Source organism: Ostrea edulis, chromosome 7 (assembly GCF_947568905.1).
Source record: "Ostrea edulis chromosome 7, xbOstEdul1.1, whole genome shotgun sequence".
NCBI lineage: Eukaryota > Metazoa > Mollusca > Bivalvia > Ostreida > Ostreidae > Ostrea > Ostrea edulis.
The window spans coordinates 25908138-25926136 of NC_079170.1; the positions used below are offsets into that span (position 1 = coordinate 25908138).

The window sequence follows — 17999 nt, forward strand, 5'->3', positions numbered from 1 at the left end:
GGATATCCTAGTTACGAGGATAACGCTCTACCATTGATCTACCATGACTGGACAGACAGATAGATTAACGGATATCCTGACACAAAGACACAGCGAGAAAAGAGAGAGAGAGAGAGAGAGAGAGAGAGAGAGAGAGAGAGAGAGAGAGATGCATAGAGAAATATAGGACAAATACACCCTATAATGTGCATGTGGGATAATGTGACATTATATTAAGTGTATATGGTTATCTAAAAGGCTTACTGTTTGTATCTAAGAAGAAAAGTAATATAAACGGCTTGGATGGAAAAATTAACTGAGTGTACTCTCCGGGTCAACGGAGTGCACTGAACTTGGGAGAGCTATTAGGGTGTTCGGGGTCAACTGCACTCGGCAGAGGTATGAGTCCGTGGATGTACAGTTACGTGCAATTTTAACCTATGACGTCATAATGGGTGTAAAGCTGGGCTAAGAGGGAAACGGAAAGTGCTATGACTTAACAGAGGAGTTAAAGCCTGGAGCACTATGAGAGGGAGCTCGAGGGAACATTGTGATATAGACACAATGCACAGTGCACGGGTTAAGAATCTTCAATGCTAAAGTTTTATAAAGAATGACGCATGATTTGAAGTTGACTGTTTATTAAAGAAGTTAAACATTTGAACAACGATTTCAACATCTGAACAACAATTTGAACAATCCACACAACAATCTGAAGAGTCTTAAAGTGCGCATATGTTCCTTAAGACATTTTCTTCCTCACCTTTGATACTTCAATGATAAATTTCTCGAAACATTTGAGTATGTGAAGCAATTCACATATATGTATTTCTATTACATCATATTTTGTCAAATGAAATGATTCTTTAATCATTATCTTCAATTCTTATAGTTGTCATCTGCTTCATAAACACAATCACTCTGGAAATATATCATTAGTTCACAATGGTACTTCCTTTGAATATATTTCCTAATTTCATTTCATAACACAAATTTCAAATTTCTTATTAGTAGAATTTTAATCTTCCATTTAAATATTAACACACAATCCTTTATTCTGTCTTTTTCTACTATGACCATCCTATACCATATATTTTCCTATCCATTTACACGGTAAATTCTTCTGTTATAAAACACACCATTTTAGTATGATCAAACGCTATGTAATGACGTTATGGATAAACTAGCTATTCTGGAAAAATATATTATGTCATGTGAAAACCAGCGGAAAAAAACTATTACGTTATGGAAAACCAGCTTTTCTGGCAAAACACCAACTATGACGTTATGGAAAACCAGTTTTTCTGGCAAAAAAAAAAACCATGACGTTATGGAAAACCAGAGTTTTAGAGCATCTACTCCGCATGAAACGAGGATGTGAACTTTAGCTTTGCAGAAGAAACTGACAACGACTGAGAGTTTTACAACAACAGTGAGGAGGGTAGCTAGAGGAAAACAGAAAGAATAATTAGAGTCTGGATATCATCATATCAAGATCGACAGAGGCAGTCATTTGAAGAAATTCAAAGTTTATTTCCCGACATGTTAAAAAAATAAAACGGGAAATGCATTGCAACCCCAACGATTATGTACGGCTTGATATTCGGCATTCATCTTTGGATTCTAACATTTGGGTTGGATCTACGCAGCCAAAGAATCTCTATGCAGTGTAGTGTCGTGAATGTAGTGAATAGAAATAAACACAAGTGTTACCTGCTTCCCTCTCACACAAGGTAAGAATAAAAGAAAAAACCCAAGAAAGCTCCGAAATTCATCATTCATCGGAAGATGCCCAATCCTAAAGCCAGTGACCTACCACTTTATCTCTTACGCTTAGCTAAATTTCCTAACAAAAATATCGCTAAACTCATCGTGAAGATATATGTTTTGAAATATATCAAAACACCAAATACCCCTTCCAAGGAAACAAAGACTCTAGTCAAAACAAAGATTAGCTGTAACAAGAATGGAATGAAAATGGAACGAGACATGTGGGGACCCAAGGGGAGTTCCAGAACCAGTGATACAGCTTTCCCCAGCTTTTGTCAAACCTTTGGTGAAATTTCACGTTTTACCCCCTTAATAACATCAACACCTAAACAAAAATATAAATGTCCATATTGCCCCTTGTAATGGAATTTCAAACGTACTTGCAATCATTACAAAGAGACTGCTCATCACGGGCGTCTTAACCTCTTACAACCGACAGATTAAAGCTATAGAAAGGATGCGAAATGTGCTACGAGACCCATATCTTTTCATCATACCTCACATAGAAAAGTATGAATCCCGATTAAGACGCCAATTACCGCTCTTACAAACCTTATTCATCCCTTTTTATTAATCCAAATTAAAGAGAGAGGCTTTAAAATCTTTAAACATTTGTGAGATCGTCGAAAATATATTGAAAGGAATGATCCTTCTAACTCCTGCTCAAAAGTGACAACTAGATTATAAAAAACACATCTTAAGACGCATGGTGCAGCCGCAGTGCCTTGAAAAACGAAGAGCTTTACTCGTCAACCAGAAAGGGGGATTGGCTTTGTGGAATTAGGAAAATTTGCAAATATCCCTGTAGAAAACCATAAGTCGTAAAATGGTATTAGTACATGGGGATATCAGGAATGAACCGAAAGGAAAATTACCCCCACCGCCCGAATTTCAATCGACCATCTGCTTTCAAAGTGAATCGGATGACATTGGACATCAAGATGATTTAACTGCCGAGGAAAAAAGTGGCTTTGCATGAGCATCAACTCCTTTGATAATATTTACAACAAGATCGATAACAAATCATCTCCGACGTCGGGGGAGGGGATCAGCAGGTACTAATGAATTAGAAGAACATATGATCAAAATGTTTAGGAAAACATATCAAAAGAAAGCTAGTTTATCACTCGATCACTTCAAGAAATCCAAAGTATTAACTTGGAATGAAGAAGGGGAAATCAAAAACAGGGGCCGTAAGGTTCCCGATTAAAATACCGTGGATTTAATCAGCGAATGACAGAGGCAAAATCCTTTAAACACCGCCCGGATTACAGCAATTTGTTCAAGACTTAAAAGAAACGAACACCTCTAAAGGATATGTGACCAATTGTGATGGCATCACGGTGATGGACAGTTTCGGAAAAATCAGTTCCCCAAAGCCTATAGATGAAGCTTCGAGATTTCACAAATCTTTCTATGAAATTTCGAGACGAATTATGATCAATGAAAATATCAGGGACGCTGGCGAAAAGACATCGCGTGAAATCAGGAAATCGTTAGCTCTACGATGAAAAAATACGGAACAGATATTTCATATATAAGCCTTATTACGATTATGGAGGTATAAAAGCTTTGTATCGTCAAGTGTATAAATTAGATCATGCGACTACATATGCCAAATCAAAAATCAAAAAAAAATATTAAAGAACTATTAGTAAACTTGAATTCGCAAAACTTTTCTCAAATCAACAACATCAAACGTATGACCTCTCAACATTTTACACGACCATTCCTCTCGATAAATTAAAGACTAGACTTCTTGACATCATAGACAGTTGCTTCTTCAACAAAAATGGAAAACGGAAATAATCATATCTAGTGGTCAGTCATCCAAAAAATTGTTTTGTTAAACACCACTCTGATTTCACGCACAAGTACTCTGAAGTTGAAATTTAAAAAAATATGCTGGGGTTCCTCATTGACAATATCTTCGTGATCTTTGGTTACCAGGCTTCAAGACCATAAACTGAGAATATTCAAAAGTCTAAATTGTAAATCCAGCTAACTTTTGAAATAGTTTTCTTAAATCTGCAGTGTTTTTTAACATTTGCGCTGGATAAATCTTAAGATATAAGTAATCAAAATTTTGACTTAAGTTTATTTTCAGTTTATGGTCTTCTAACAATCTATTGGAATTCTCATGGGAACGAATTATGCTCCTTTGTTAACTGAGCTGTTTTATATTCCTTATATGGGATTGATCACTTGTCGTTATCTTTACCTTTCATGAAGCAAAATTTATTCAAAAACTTCTACGCGATAAGAAAAAATCTTTTGCTGAGGCCTTAACTTTAACATTTAGATATATCGACGACGTTTTATTTATTAACAATAATAACTTTCATTCAAATGTCGATTCGATATATCACTTTGAACTCGAAATAAAAGACACCACAGAGTCGTCCACTTCTGCTTCATACTTGGATATTTTATTGAAAGTAGATATTAACGACAAACTAACAGCTACAGTTTATGAAAAAGGGATGATTTCAGCTTCTCCATCATTAACTTCCCATGTTTATGTAGCAATATTCCATGATCACCTGCAGATGGTGTTTATATCTCTCAACCGATTCGATACGCAAGAGCTTGTTCTGCGTATGGTCGGTTTTTAAATCGACACAAGCTACTGACAAACAAGCTGATGGTACAAGGATTTCAACAGCATTCGAGCATTTTATGGTCGTTATAACGATTTAGTTTGCCATTACAACTTATCATTGGGTGCAATGCTGTCTGACGTATTTCATACCGATTGTTAGGCCGTTCTTGGCACACTAATTTTGACTGTGGATAACTCCATTTAACTGATCAAGACATAGGGCTCACTGCTAATATGACTAGTCGCCAGGGGATGCTTACTCCTTTGAGACACCTAATCCCACATCTGGCTTGTCCAGGGGTTCGTGTTTGCCCAACTCATTATTTTACATTGCTTATAGGAGTTATGAGATTGATCACTGTTCGTTATCATGACGTTTTCTTTATTTTCCCATTATGTTTGTTAAAGGGGATGTCCAATGTTTCCTTGGTAAAAAGCTGAAACTCTGGAAATGCGATGCTCTTGTGAAGATGGAAAATGAAAAGCACACTCGAAGATATCGAATAGGTCGCGAAGGAAAGGCAGATCTCAAATACATAAATCCTGAAAACAACCCATCATGCATGTATTATAGAGACCATTTGCCTACTTTGACATACGGTACGCTAAGTTGTTTATTTATTCAACAAAAGTTTTAGAAACAATGATGTATATGACTTGTCATTACAAATTATATTTCAGAAACTGTGAAAACTGGAATGAGAGTTATTCCTGATCCTCATCGATTAATCAAAGCCATCCTAGGAACAATTGTTAACGTTAAGTTAATTAAGTTATTTTCTATACATTGCGGTAGTAATAATATTTTCCACAATGACTTGTACATGTCATATTTAAGAAATGAAACTAAAATAGTTATAAGATCAAGGGAGGAATATTGAAACCCTGTGCTGCTGTATTGTCTAGATACATGTATATCAGTTTGAATTTTACAGACAATCAAACACAATTCAGAGGAAAACATAAAGAATATGATAAATGATGGAATTAAGGTACAATTCGATGACGGTTCTTCAGAAATCATCCGAGATCCAGGAAACCTAAGATTGTACGACAATGGACAAACCGGTAAAGTATTGAGCACATTGTATAAAATATTAAATGATATGTTGGTGCAATCCTGTCATTCCATATTTGATTTTGTGAACATTGTCAATTTGTTATTCCGCAATGATTATTTCAAAATGTGCTTTACATTTTCAAAATTCGTCGACATACAACCAATGAAAGGTGAAGATAACGAACAGCGATCAATCTCATAACTCCTATAAGAAATACAAAATAGATAGTTGGGTAAACATGGACCCCTGGACACACCAGAGGTGGATCATGTGCCTAGGAAGAGTAAGTACCCCTTGTCGACCGGTCACACCCACTATGAGCCCTATATCCTGATCAGGTAGAAAGAGTTATCCGTAGTTAAAACCAGTGTGCCAAGAACGGCCTAACAGTCAGTATGAAACATGTCAGACAGCATTTGACCCAATGGTAGGGTCAAATCACTCTCCTCATCAAAATGACTTATTTGAATCATGTGTTAACCAGTGGACGTAGCATAGTCGTTAGATTACTCTATTCAAAACTTGTAAGTCCAGGGTCGATTCTCATCTCGTGAATGTTGCAGTTTCGGTGGGTGTTCGTATGATAAAGACCATACTCACTGCTATAAACCATTAGTCTTTTTTTCTCTTCACATAAATTTCTATTCGAGGGTGTACAAAAGATTTCTAATACATGTAGCTATATATTTGGTCATAGTGGATTTAATTTTCATAGATGACAATAAGCATGTTATACAATTTGTATTATGAAGATTCACATTTGTTTAAAGCATGAGTCACGTGGCCGGGGTAGGCACACGAAAGGGTTCAAAATTGTAGATAGGAATATTATTTATCTATCCTTTAAAATATTCTGAAGAGTTATTTCCAATAAAGAGCGAAATCATTTCCTTACAATAATATCAAAGTATCCTGAAAAACTGTAGATCCATATTCGTCACAATACGACTTCTAAGTGAAGGGTTACTATAAGGGAATGAGAGACCGAGTGCCACGAAAGGTCAAAATCGGCCCATTCTTTGAATTAAATAAAATTGTCAAAATTTAATCTTTGGGCATTGTACTTCATGTAAAAATGATATATAGCATGGTATCACTTCCTTTGTAGAAAAGGGTTACTTGGAAAGTTGCCTTTGTATAACGTTGAATCGGTAGACAAGACATAACGACATTAGCATATATGTCTAATTAATGTTCAACTAAAATACTTAAAGACTAGACTGTATGGTACAGAAGGTAGAAATGAATTGTTTTAATAATGTGTATAAACAAAATATCATAATGTGTTCAGTAGTTCTTCATAAACAATATTCTTACTTAACTTTATTTATCAGTATTTTAAAGTTTACGGCTTTCAGATTTTGGAACGCAGTTCGCAGTTCACTATTCGCAATTCAATAGCGAACTGCATTCCAGAACCCAGTTCGCAATTCAAATTTCTATATGCATAAAACAACACCACACTGGAATTATAAGGATGGGACGCCAGTTACCAACCCCAAACACTGTGAAGAAATGTTGATGGTAATCTCTCTAATTACGGAGATCCGCCCCCCCCCCCAATTTTATGCATAACGCATTACACTTAGTGAATAAACATCGGGTTCGGAAATTATCGAAGACCCCTACCCCGGGGACTGAAATTTTTATGGTAGGGTATTAGTGGTCCTCTCCCACAACTGTGAAGAAATGCTGATGTTACTTTCTTTAGTTATGGAGATCCGCTTATCCGACATTTTTAAATAACGCATTACACTTAGTGAATAAACATCGGATTCGGAATTATCGAAGACCCCTACCCCAGGGACTGAAATTTTGGTGGTAGGGTATTAGTGGTCCTCTCCCACCACTGTGAAGAAATGGTGATGTTACTCTCTCTAATTACGGAGATCCGCCCCTCCACCTTTTATGCATAACGCATTACACTTAGTGAATAAACATCGGGTTCGGAATCATCAAAGACCCCTACCCCGGGGACTGAAATTTCTGTGGTAGAGTATTAGTGGTCCTCTGCCACCACTGTGTAAAAATGGTGATGGTACTCTTTCTAGTTACGGAGATCCGCCCCTCCAATGTTTATGCATAACGCATTACACTTAGTGAATAAACATCGGGTTTGGAATTATCGAACACCCCTACCCAGGGGTCTGAATTTTTTATGGTGGGATGTTGGTTGTCCTCGCCCATCACTGTGAAGAAATGGTGATGTTACTCTCTTTAGTTATGGATATACGCCCTTCCGATATTTTTATATCACGCATTACAGTTAGTGAAAAAACATCGGGTTCGGAATTATCGAAGACCCCTACCACGGGGACTGAAATTTTGGTGGTAGGGTATTAGTGGTCCTTTCCCACCACTGTGAAGAAATGGTGATGTTACTCTCTCTAGTTACGGAAATCCGCCCGTCCAAGTTTAATGCATAACGCAGTACACTTAGTGAATAAACATCGGGTCGGAATCATCGAAGACCCCTATCCAAGGGACTGAATATGATGGAACTAATTATGTTAAACAGCGCATTTGTCAGAGAGAGAGAGAGAGAGAGAGAGAGAGAGAGAGAGAGAGAGAGAGAGCACATCGGTAAATATTAAATATCCCTATTACATGTACATGTTGTACATGTATGCTTGTCGTCTACTGAATATACTAATTCGCATTCAAAACAGGAATTGTCTGCAAGTAGCATTATTTAAATATAGAATTTAAGAATATTTTGCGGAAGAAAAAAGACTAAAAGAAAAAAATTCAAAACCAGTTTTCCTCAAAAACATAATATTTAGTGTTTGGTATCGTTGGAATTGACTCAAAATGCGGAAAAACAATATAAGTATCGGGGGGGGGGGTGACATCACGCCCCCTTAAAATTCCACCCTTATCATGATTATTTGGCCTGCGGCACATTTTCACATCTCCTGCAAGGCGCCCGTGGCCAGTAGAAAGCTCCTAGAAGCTATGTGTATTCGCAAATAACACACAATGTAGATCGCGGAGGGCACGGTGTATCTCCGTGGATTTTCCACCGTGGTCTTTCCACAGTGAGGAGTATATAACTCGTGTCGTGTACTGAAATGTAGCGTCATAATTAAGGCTAATAACAACTTAATCTTTGAAGAAACCGCTAAATGAGTATGAAGACAAGTAAGTGGATCCCTAAGGTTATCATTTTCCGCCCTTAGTATGGGCCTGTAGGGGTACCACCTGGGGTCTTCCAAAGGTGGAACCACTTTTCAGACCTTTCTAGTAAATGACGAAAGGGTGTTGGAATAAAACAAAACTGATAAAGGGTAAAGAACAATGACGCTAAATATATAGAACCCATAGAAGGAGTCCCATTACCTGGGGCCTCATAAAGGTGGGGCCACCTTTCAGACCTCTCTAATAATTGAATATTTGGTAATGAAAGAAAATAAAGGTGATAGACGGATAGAGAACAACAAAGTCAAACATATACAACATTTCAAAGGTCACATAGGCCTATAAGGACGATTGAGCTTACCTGAAAGTTCTTGAATTTTCATCATGTAGGGTCATAATAAAGTCTACCCCAGTACATGTAATAACAAATTAATCTTTGAAAAGTACGCCAAAACAGTATGCAGGCAAGGAAGGGGATCCCGTGGACTATCATTTTCCGCCCTCAGTTTTGGACTGATGGGGTACAACCTTACGCCTCGATCCCAAGGGTGGGGCAAACATTTCAGACTTTTCTTATGTTTGAATATTGGGTGATAGATGAAAACAATTTTGATATAAGGATAGAGGGCAACGAAGTCACAAATATAAAACCCTTCAAATAGGCCTTTAAGGGTAATTGAGCTCACCTGAAAGTTCATGATTTTCCATCATGTAAGATCACATATAAGGAAGACTAATAACAACTAAAACGTTGAAGTGTCCACAAAAAGAGTATGGGGGTAAGAAGGGGAAACCCTAGGACTATCATTTTCCGCCCTCAGTTTGCTACTGCTGGGGTCCCACCTAGAGCCTTCCGAGTCTCGTTCCATTTTCAATGCTCTTTAATGATTAATTATGGGGTACTTAAACTCCAGACCACGGAGTTATCTCCATGGGGGATTGCAAAGTATATGTTTCTCTGCAGTACTCTGGTCTGCCGCTATTTTGTCGGAGTGTTTTAGTTTAGTTTAAATTATTCAATTTGAATTAAATTGAGGTTTAGTAATTGTTTTAGACAGATAGAAAAAATTATTTAGACATTTTGTAATAAAAATGTAGTAGCTTTGTATATTTTTGTGTATGAGGGTGATGCATTTGTCTATGGATGAGATATCTTCTTTGTTGGGCTTGTGGCCCTCCCCAGATACCCCAGCGGTATCGCGACATAACCCCATATCCCCGTACTTCCACATGAGTAGGTTGGGAGGCAATGTTTGCTTTAGTTTAGACAACCCGCGGAGTGGAAGTGCCCATGGCGGTATGATAGACCCTAAGTGATTATTTCTCTCCGTCCTTTTTGTTTGAAGGAGGGGGTGAAAGGTTATGGGGTGGCAATTGTAGGGGTGAGGTTTCTGGTCCCCAGTTCATTTTTCAGAAGATTGACAGTTTAGATTTTAGATGGGGATCCATGGTGTAGGTGCGACTCCCCAAATAACTTGATTAGTTTCGCTTCGCCTAAGAAAAGTTCTAGATTTAGGGAGTTAGATAGGTTGGCTGACGACTACTCGTCTCCCATGGGGGAGGGGGTCAGTTATGCCCGATATCCCAGTGAGACCTACTACGACTATACAGTCGTGGGTTACATACCCAGTTCTGGGAATCTTCCAGAGTATCATACCCCAATCACCGCATCCCTTCATTCCAGTGTTGGAGAAATCAGCCCAATCCCCTCACCGCCAGCATATCCCTACACCAAGGCTGTATCCCCTAGTTGCCCTGTTGTTAGAGCCGGGGTTATTCTTAGAACTCACCAGGTCCTGAAGTCCCTCCATTGTCCTGATCTCAAAGGATCCTCTGGCCCTCTACCATGCAGTACAACATCGCAAAAGCTACGCAATTCATTTCCCTGACTCTAGGTCTGGGGGAGTGACCAGTACGCCTTATCCTTGGTATCCCTGTGGTTTGTGGATATGCGGGCACATATATGCACCACATCGTTGCCATGACCGTCTTTTATCATTAGCAGGGGCCATCTTCTCATTTTCAGGCACAGCCTTGTAACCACTGTTTATAGGGAGAGGGAGAGGGGGTAGAGTAGCCAACGTTTCGTCCCATTTACATTTAGGTGAACCAGAATCACAAACGCTTTTCTCCAAGCGTTCCACCCGGGGGCTATCCCAAGTACACCCCCCCGTCCAGGTCCCCGGTACTCTTATGCAGGGGAAAATGCGATTGGCAAAGGTAGAAACTCGCCTAGGTACACGGATCTGCGGTATGATGGGAAATCTACTTGGAAATCCTTCTTCCACAAGATTGTTCAGCTACATGCAGCTTGCAATCAACAATTGAAAGAGATGGAGCATCACAACAAATTTTACTTCTCCTTAAATGACACTTCGAGCGACTATTACACCTTGTTGTTGGAGATGGACGATAACCCCTCACTGGCTGAGATCTTGAGACGTTTCGAGAAGCGCTTCAAATCGTCAGTGCATGCATCAAATGAATTTCCAGTCAGTTTCTCGGTGTGGGAGAATCGCTGAACCAGTGGGCGGACCGGGTCCTCACCTTAGCGATACATGTTTTTCCATTTGTGCCTGATGTGCATTCATATTTCATTGCTCGGCTGTTTTATAGTCGAGGATCGAGATGCAGTTTTGTACGCCCTGGATGGTATATCTAAGACTGTAAAGGAAGCTACATGTATGGACAGGATGCAGTACTACCAGCATTACCGATAAACCAAGTCAATTTAAGCTGATGAAGGAAATGAGGATGGTAGTCCAGGAGGAGGTCCAGCAACCGGTGGGAACAATGTCATTGAAGGATTTACGGGACATGTCTGAGAAATGAGGAACTGGAGAAGGAACTGCGGGGCAAAATCCTTCCCCCAGATGTACCATTCATCACTGTAGGGCATGAACAGAAACCCCCGGGTGTTTCAAGTGTGGGGCTGTTGTCTATTTCAAGAGGGGCTGACCGTAGCTCAATTATAAGGATGCACCTAGAAGGCAACGGTGAAGCCTAGGGAAAATTCCAAGACAGGGAGCGACGATCCATCCACCATTGGCTAAAGAGGGGTCTATCCACGGGGATGTATTGATGCTGACACCGGAGCGCTCTTCGCAAAGGTCCACGATATTCGTATTGGACACTGGAAAAGCAAAAAAAAGCTCATTGCACGAGTCATCGGGAAAAAGGGACAAACATGCACTCAATTGTGTGCGTCATTTAAAGAGCAACAGGATCCGAGTCCGGTTCCTGGAGGCACCAGAGGAGAAGGAGGAATCTGGATACTAAATCATTGGGTGGGAAGACGACAAGTTCGAAGCCTTCTCCATGGATGAGTCATGTGTCCCAGACAGGTTCGAATTCCCATAGGATATTGCAGTGCCATAGCTGAAAGGGTTTGGAGAAAGGGACCTGGAGTATTAACCTGATCAGAAGATGTCACCTGTTCAGAAGGAGGACGTGGATAATGAGACACTTGAGAAATGCCCGGAAGCAGCGACGCAGAAAGTTTCTCATCCAGAGGAGAAAAATGGGTTGGAGATGGTTTTTGGCTAAGCAGCGGAGGAGACGGATGACATGCCCTGTTAGCATGCTTCTGGGCCCTACCGATACTTCTTTGCCCCCGTTGGGCAATTACGCCTGACCACATGATCCATTGTAGAAATGACAATCCAGGGAGTGTAACTGCAAGCAGTAGTGAACACAGGTAATAAGATCAGTGTTAATTTCACCATTGTCTAGGAGGAACTTGATCCCAAGTCGCTCATAAAGCAACATGACTGTCACCATTGTGAAGGCTGGCGAAAAACGCAAGGATGAGAGGATTTATCACCGGTCCCGTGGATATACGCCTAGGAAATGTGGAAGACAGTTTTCAAGCCTATTTGGCTCCCCTAGAGAATCATATTATATAGGAATGGAGCTCCTGCATCATCACAAAGCTCGCCTGGATTTAAAATTTGGTACTCATTTGGAAAGGAGAAAGTCTCCGTGACGTTTGGGCTTTCTGGGGAGAAACAGGAGGCCCAATTCTCTATGACCAAAACAGTCCAGTTTTCATATGCCAAGTTGATATTTGCCTTCGTTATGACAATATATTATCTAAGATTAGGAACTTTCAGGTGAGCTCAATTCCCCATAAAGACATATGCTAAACCTTTCGAGGGTTCCATAGGTTTGTCTTCGTTGTTCTCCATCCGTGTATCAGTTTCATTTTGTTCGAACACCATATTCAACTATTAAAGAGGTCTAAAAATTGGAAACACCTTCGCTAACCCTTCTATCCAAAACTAAGGGCAAAAAGGAGAGCCCAAGGGATTCCCTTCCTTGCATCCACACTCCTTTTGTGGACCTTTCAAATATAAGTAGGGGTTTTTGATGATTCCGAACCCGATGTTTATTCTAAGCGTGTTATATTTTATCAATAACAATTGAAGGGCAATCTCCAAGAGAAAGAACCATTACCTTTTCTTCACAGTACTAGGGGTAGACCACTAATACCCTAACTCCAACTTCTCATTCCCCGGGGTAGGGGTCTTCGATGATTCCCAACCCTATGTCTATTCACTAAGTGTGATTCAATATGTTAAAAGTTGGAGGAGCGAATCTCCGTAACCAGAAGAAGTAACATCACCATTTCTTCATAGTGGTGGGAGAGGACCCCTAATACCCTTCCACTAAAATTTCAGTACCTGGGGTAGAGGTCTTCGATGATACCGAACCCGATGTGTATTCACTTAGTGTATTGGGTTGTGCATAAGAAATGGAAGGGCAGATCTCCGTAACTAGAGAGAGTAACATCACCATTTCTTCACAGTGGTGGGAGACGACCACTAACACCCTTCTCCCAAAATTTCAGTCCCCTAGGTACGGGTCTTCGATGATTCCGAACCCCATATTTATTCACTTGTGTAAAGCATTATGCATACAAATTTAAGGGGTGGATCTCCGTAACTAGAGAGTAACATCACTATTTCTTCACAGTGGTGGGAGAGGACCACTAATGCCCTACCCCCAAATTTCAGTCCCCGCGGTAGGGGTCTTCGATGATTCCGAACTCGATGTTTATTCACTAAGTGTAATGCGTTATTTAAAAATGTCGGAGGAGCGCATCTCCATAAATAAAGAGAGTAACATCACCATTTCTTCAAAGTGGTGGGAGAGGACCACTAATACAATACCACAAAAATCTCAGTCCCCGGGGTAGGGGTCTTTGATGATTCCGAACCCGATGTTTATTTACTTAGTGTAATGCATTATGCATAAAAATTGGAAGGAAGGATCTCCGTAACTAGAGAGAGTAACATCACCATTGCTTCACAGTGGTGGGAAAGGACCACTAATACCCTTCCACAAAAAAAATCAGTCCCCGGGGTAGGGGTCTTCGATGATTCCAAACCCGATGTTTATTCACTAAGTGTAATGCGTTATTTAAAAATGTCGGAGGAGCGGATCTCCATAACTAAAGAGAGTAACATCACCATTTCTTCATAGTGGTGGGAAAGGACCACTAATACCCTTCCCCCAAAATTTCAGTTCCCGGGGTAGGGGTCTTCGATGATTCCAAACCCGATGTTTATTCACTTAGTGTAATGCATTATGCATAAAACATGGAGGCAAGGATTTCCGTAACTAGAGAGAGTAACATCACCATTTCTTCATAGTGGTTGGAGAGGACTAATAACACCCTTCTCCCAAATTTTCAGTCCCCGGGGTAGGGGTCTTCGATAATTCCGAACCCGATGTTTATTCACTAAGTGTAATGCATTATGCATAAAAATTGAAGGGGAAAATCTCCGTAACTAGAGAGAGTAACATTTCTTCACAGTGGTTGGAGAGGAACATCAATACCCAACCACCAAAATCTCAGTGTCCTGCGTAGGGGTCTTCGATGATTTTGAACCCGATGTTTATTCACTAAGTGTAATGCGTTATGCATAAAACTTGGAGGGGCGGATCTCTGTAACTAGAGAGAGTAGCATTACCATTTCTTCACAGTGGTGGAAGAGGACCACTAATACCCTACTACAAAAAAATCACTTCCCGGGGTAGGGGTCTTCGATGATTCCAAACCCGATGTTTATTCACTAAGTGTAATGCGGTATGCATAAAACTTGGAGGGGCGGATCTCCGTAACTAGAGAGAGCAACAATATCATTTCTTCACAGTGGGGGAAGAGGACCACTAGTACCCTACTACAAAAATTTCAGTCCCCGGGGTAGGGGTCTTCAATGATTCCAAACCCGATGTTTATTCACTAAGTGTAATGCGTTATTCATAAGAATTGGAGGGGCGGATCTCCGTAATTAGAGAGAGTAATATCACCATTTCTTCACAGTGGTTGGCGAGGACCACTAATACCCTACCACAAATAGTTCAGTCCAATTGGTAGGGTTATTTGATGATTCCGAACCCGATGTTTATTCACTAAGTGTAATGCATTATGCATAAAACTTGGAGGAGCAAATCTCCGTAATTCGAGATAGTAACATTACCATTTCTTCACAGTGGTGGAATAGGACTACTAATACCCTACTACAAAACTTTCAGTCCCCGGGGTAGGGGTCTTCGATGATTACGACCCCGTTGTTTATTCACTAAGTGTAATGCATTATGCATGAAACTTGGAGGGGCGGATCTCCGTAGCTAAAGAGAGTAACATCAACATTTCTCCACAGTGGTGGAAGAGAACCACTAGTACCCTACTACAAAAATTTCATTTCCAGGGGTAGGGGTCTTCGATGATTCCGAACCCGATGTTTATTCACTAAGTGTAATGTGTTATTCATAAAAATTGCAGGGGCGGATCTCCGTAACTAGAGAGAGTAATATCACCATTTCTTCACAGTGGTTGGCGAGGACCACTAATACCCTACCACAAATAGTTCAGTCCCATGGGTAGGGTTGTTTGATGATTCCGAACCCGATGTTTATTCACTAAGTGTAATGCATTATGCATAAAACTTGGAGGGGCAGATCTCCGTAATTCGAGATAGTAACATTACCATTTCTTCACAGTGGTGGAATAGGAACACTAATACCCTACCACTAAAATTTTAGTCCCCTTGGTAGGAGTCTTCGATGATTCCAAACCCGATGTTTATTCACTAAATATAATGTGTTATGCATAAAACTTGGAGAGGTGGATCTCCGTAACTAGATAAAGTAACATCACCATTTCTTCACAGTGGTGGAATAGGAACACTAATACCCTACCACTAACATTTTAGTCCCCTTGGTAGGGGTCTTCGATGATTCCAAACCCGATGTTTATTCACTAAGTGTAATGCGGTATGCATAAAAATTGGAGGGGCGGATATCCGTAACTAGAGAGAGGGTAACATCAGCATTTCTTCACAGTGGTGGGAGAGGACCACTAATACCCTACCACAAAAATTTCAGTCCCCGGGGTAGGGGTCTTTGATGATTCCGAACCCGATGTTTATTCACTAAGTGTAATGCGTTATGCATAAAACTTGGAGGGGCGGATCTCCGTAACTAGAGAGATTACCATCAGCATTTCTTTACAGTGTTTGGGTTTGGTAACTGGCACCCCATCCTTTTAATTCCAGAGTGGTGTTGTTTTATGCATATAGAAATTTGAATTGTGAACTGTGTTCTAGAATGCAGTTCGCTATTGAATTGCGAATAGTGAACTGCGAACTGCGTTCCAAAATTTAATTGCCGCATTGAGCATTGTATCAAAAATGTATACTGAAATGTACAACCTGTATACTAATCAGGGGCGGATTCAAAAGTAGTTATGACTCATAATATATATGTCCTTGTTTAGTCAAATGAGGATGGGTGTGAACAGCCACCATGACACACACCCATAACACTTTTGCTTTAAATTGTTCAACACAAAGTGGATGTTTGCAACGCCCAACCCCAATATAAATCCACCACTACTGTTGAATTCATTACACCAATAATCAAATTGCGTGCACCAAAATTAAAAAAGGTACTAAAATCTTACATAGCACTCGATTATTTTGCACCGGAATCAAGAATAATATTTTTTTCATACATGTGAGTATTATGATAAACGAAAATAAAGTTAAAGAAATAAATAAAAATATTAGATTTAATTATTAGCGTGTCTTCGTATTTGTTTTAATTGTTCTCTGATATTCAAAGTAAGTAACTCAAAGAAACATTCATGTAGGCATTTACCACAGACACCTAAAGTATGGATACCACTACCCTCCCCTCCCCTGCTGATTTCTTTTCGGTGAGAAATTCTCCGAAATGTGGGCAATCCCTGTATATCTGTCTATCAAGGTTATGTATTTTTATCATATCAGTAGAAGGTCAAGCTCTAAAGCTTGAAACAAGCATTGAACTATTGAAAAGAGATAGACAGGAAACCTTCATATTTCCTCAGATGCTTGGATAAAAGAACACTCCCGCTTTTCCAAATAACCTTCATGAGTTGATTTATTTCTTGTTTGGATAAATATCTTTCTAATGCATGTCAAAATATCTTGCATACCCCTAAAATCCAAAATAAGCCTTTTAAAATACCTCACTGGTATTTATAACATTCTGGTAGGGGTGAAATCAAACACCTGTTCATATTGGAGAGAAATTATCGTAGCAAAATGAATATAAGGCTCATGGCGGGTGTGACCGGTCAACAGGGGATGCTTACTCCTCCTAGGCACCTGATCCCACCTCTGGTGTGTCCAGGAGTCCGTGTTTGCCCAATTATTTATTTTGTATTGCTTATAGAAGTTATGAGATTGATCACTGTTCGTTATCTTCACCTTGCATAAATAAAAATAAAATCGGGGAAGGAGGGGTAGTAGTATTCATACATTGGTGCCTGTGGCATTTAGAGTAAGTTCCCTTTCTGAGATCGACTGTTCGTTTATAGACCCCAACAGAAATATCCATTGAATACACAATAAATGTAATATGGATTTTTCCGGAAAGTAAGTTTTAAGCCCCCCTTTTAAATAACTTACTTCAAGGTAATATTACCTTTTGATGATCAAAATAATGTTCGGTTTTTGTTTGTGTTTTAATGTCACACGTAGGCCTACGGTTGGTGTAATAATCTGGCATAATATTTCGTTATTTACTAAATCATTCGCTTTTAAGGAACATAATTATGTCAGGATAATGCTTGTTATATTGAAGATTATGGATACATAGCAAGACTTTGTTCATTTGCACTTTAGGTCTACAAAAATGTAACTCGAATTTTCTGTACCATGTTTATTGACAGTGGATATAACATTTTCTGCACATTTTCAGAGAGTGGTGGTGCATAATTTGCTGAGCCCTCCTACTCACTAATACTAGCTAGGTCTACATTTATTGTATCAGAGTGTTTGCAGACTTTAACTTACGTGACATTCAGTAACCTAAATTCACAATCCTGACTACACTGACACTTTTAAAGGGTTTTTTGGTAGGAAATATTGGTTGAGTATAGAGAATATACCTTCTTT

The 17999-nt window shown here is 39.6% G+C and overlaps 1 protein-coding gene across 1 annotated transcript in view; it reads left to right on the forward strand.

Annotated features, from left to right (window-relative positions):
- LOC125654139 (transcriptional regulator ATRX homolog) overlaps positions 1-17999 on the forward strand; it is a 90300-nt gene that overhangs the window by 66948 nt on the left and 5353 nt on the right. The window contains exons 12-13 of the mRNA XM_056143775.1: positions 4760-4951; positions 5033-5419. The gene's annotated coding sequence lies outside the window, so the exon portion shown is untranslated. The remainder of the gene's footprint in view (positions 1-4759; positions 4952-5032; positions 5420-17999) is intronic.